The sequence below is a fragment of the Engystomops pustulosus genome, unplaced genomic scaffold (genome assembly GCF_040894005.1).
Source record: "Engystomops pustulosus unplaced genomic scaffold, aEngPut4.maternal MAT_SCAFFOLD_319, whole genome shotgun sequence".
In the NCBI taxonomy this organism is placed as follows: Eukaryota; Metazoa; Chordata; class Amphibia; order Anura; family Leptodactylidae; genus Engystomops; species Engystomops pustulosus.
The window spans coordinates 24,006-27,500 of NW_027285198.1; positions in this window are offsets into that span (position 1 = coordinate 24,006).

Genomic DNA, 3,495 nt, shown 5'->3' on the forward strand with positions numbered 1-3,495 from the left:
GCTGACTTGCCCCTTTGGAAGTAGGAGCTCCTACTTCCATGGGCATTATTCCTCCCCGGGACCTACTGCCAAGTGTGGCCGGGGAACAGTGACTCTTGGCCGGATAGGCCAAGTGGCTTCTCCCGCTGACTTGCCCCTATGGAAGTAGGAGCTCTTACTTCCATGGGCATTATTCCTCCCCGGGACCTACTGCCAAGTGTGGCCGGGGAACAGTGACTCTTGGCCGGATAGGCCAAGTGGCTTCTCCCGCTGACTTGCCCCTTTGGAAGTAGGAGCTCTCACTTCCATGGGCAGTATACCTCTCGGGGACTTAGAGCCAAGTGTCTTCACCCTTTGGAGGTAGGAGCTCTTACTTCCATGGGCATTATTCCTCTCCGGGACCTACAGCCAAGTGTGGCCGGGGAACAGTGACACTTGGCCGGATAGGCCAAGTGGCTGCTCCCGCTGACTTGCCCCTTTGGAAGTAGGAGCTCCTACTTCCATGGGCATTATTCCACCCCGGGACCTACAGCCAAGTGTGGCCGGGGGACAGTGACATGTGGCCGGATAGGCCAAGTGGCTTCTCCCGCTGACTTGCCCCTTTGGAAGTAGGAGCTCCTACTTCCATGGGCATTATTCCTCCCCGGGACCTACTGCCAAGTGTGGCCGGGGAACAGTGACTCTTGGCCGGGTAGGCCAAGTGGCTTCTCCCGCTGACTTGCCCCTTTGGAAGTAGGAGCTCCTACTTCCATGGGCATTATTCCTCCCCGGGACCTACTGCCAAGTGTGGCCGGGGAACAGTGACTCTTGGCCGGGTAGGCCAAGTGGCTTCTCCCGCTGACTTGCCCCTTTGGAAGTAGGAGCTCTTACTCCCATGGGCAGTATACCTCTCGGGGACTTAGAGCCAAGTGTCTTCACCCTTTGGAGGTAGTAGCTCCTACTTCCATGGGCATTATTCCTCCCCGGGACCTACTGCCAAGTGTAGCCGGGGAACAGTGACTCTTGGCCGGATAGAACTAGTGGCTTCTCCCGCTGACTTGCCCCTTTGGAAGTAGGAGCTCCTACTTCCATGGGCATTATTCCTCCCCGGGACCTACTGCCAAGAGTGGCCGGGGAACAGTGACTCTTGGCCGGATAGGCCAAGTGGCTTCTCCCGCTGACTTGCCCCTTTGGAAGTAGGAGCTCCTACTTCCATGGGCATTATTCCTCCCCGGGACCTACTGCCAAGTAAGGCCGGGGAACAGTGACTCTTGGCCGGATAGAACTAGTGGCTTCTTCCGCTGACTTGCCCCTTTGGAAGTAGGAGCTCCTACTTCCATGGGCATTATTCCTCCCCGGGACCTACAGCCAAGCTTGGCCGGGGGACAGTGACATGTGGCCGGATAGGCCAAGTGGCTTCTCCCGCTGACTTGCCCCTTTGGAGGTAGGAGCTCTTACTTCCATGGGCATTATTCCTCTCCGGGACCTACAGCCAAGTGTGGCCGGGGAACAGTGAAACTTGGCCGAATAGGCCAAGTGGCTGCTCCCGCTGACTTGCCCCTTTGGAAGTAGGAGCTCCTACTTCCATGGGCATTATTCCTCCCCGGGACCTATAGCCAAGTGTGGCCGGGGGACGGTGACATGTGGCCGGATAGGCCGAGCGGCTTCTCCCGCTGACGTCATCGCTTTGGAAGTAGGAGCTCCTACTTCCATGGGCTTGTTCCTCCCCGGGACTTGCCGCCAAGTCTGGCCGGGGGACAGTGACATGTGGCCGGATAGGCCAACTGGCTGCTCCCGCTGAGCCCCTACTTCCATGGGCTTGTTCGTCCCCCGGGACTTGCCGCCAAGTCTGGCCGGGGAACAGTGACATGCCGCCGGATACGGCCGAGCGGCTGCTCCCGCTGACGTCATCGCTTTGGAAGTAGGAGCTCCTACTTCCATGGGCTTGTTCCTCCCCGGGACTTGCCGCCAAGTCTGGCCGGGGGACAGTGACATGTGGCCGGATAGGCCAACTGGCTGCTCCCGCTGAGCCCCTACTTCCATGGGCTTGTTCGTCCCCGGGACTTGCCGCCAAGTCTGGCCGGGGAACAGTGACATGCCGCCGGATACGGCCGAGCGGCTGCTCCCGCTGACGTCATCACTTTGGAAGTCGGAGCTCCTACTTCCATGGGCTTGTTCCTCCCCGGGACTTGCCGCCAAGTCTGGCCGGGGGACAGTGACATGTGGCCGGATAGGCCAACTGGCTGCTCCCGCTGAGCCCCTACTTCCATGGGCTTGTTCGTCCCCGGGACTTGCCGCCAAGTCTGGCCGGGGAACAGTGACATGCCGCCGGATACGGCCGAGCGGCTGCTCCCGCTGACGTCATCACTTTGGAAGTCGGAGCTCCTACTTCCATGGGCTTGTTCCTCCCCGGGACTTGCCGCCAAGTCTGGCCGGGGGACAGTGACATGTGGCCGGATAGGCCAACTGGCTGCTCCCGCTGAGCCCCTACTTCCATGGGCTTGTTCGTCCCCGGGACTTGCCGCCAAGTCTGGCCGGGGAACAGTGACATGCCGCCGGATACGGCCGAGCGGCTGCTCCCGCTGACGTCATCACTTTGGAAGTCGGAGCTCCTACTTCCATGGGCTTGTTCCTCCCCGGGACTTGCCGCCAAGTCTGGCCGGGGGACAGTGACATGTGGCCGGATAGGCCAACTGGCTGCTCCCGCTGAGCCCCTACTTCCATGGGCTTGTTCGTCCCCGGGACTTGCCGCCAAGTCTGGCCGGGGAACAGTGACATGCCGCCGGATACGGCCGAGCGGCTGCTCCCGCTGACGTCATCACTTTGGAAGTCGGAGCTCCTACTTCCATGGGCTTGTTCCTCCCCGGGACTTGCCGCCAAGTCTGGCCGGGGGACAGTGACATGTGGCCGGATAGGCCAACTGGCTGCTCCCGCTGAGCCCCTACTTCCATGGGCTTGTTCGTCCCCGGGACTTGCCGCCAAGTCTGGCCGGGGAACAGTGACATGCCGCCGGATACGGCCGAGCGGCTGCTCCCGCTGACGTCATCACTTTGGAAGTCGGAGCTCCTACTTCCATGGGCTTGTTCCTCCCCGGGACTTGCCGCCAAGTCTGGCCGGGGGACAGTGACATGTGGCCGGATAGGCCAACTGGCTGCTCCCGCTGAGCCCCTACTTCCATGGGCTTGTTCGTCCCCGGGACTTGCCGCCAAGTCTGGCCGGGGAACAGTGACATGCCGCCGGATACGGCCGAGCGGCTGCTCCCGCTGACGTCATCACTTTGGAAGTCGGAGCTCCTACTTCCATGGGCTTGTTCCTCCCCGGGACTTGCCGCCAAGTCTGGCCGGGGGACAGTGACATGTGGCCGGATAGGCCAACTGGCTGCTCCCGCTGAGCCCCTACTTCCATGGGCTTGTTCGTCCCCGGGACTTGCCGCCAAGTCTGGCCGGGGAACAGTGACATGCCGCCGGATACGGCCGAGCGGCTGCTCCCGCTGACGTCATCACTTCGGAAGTCCATGCACGGGGCAAGGCTCGCACT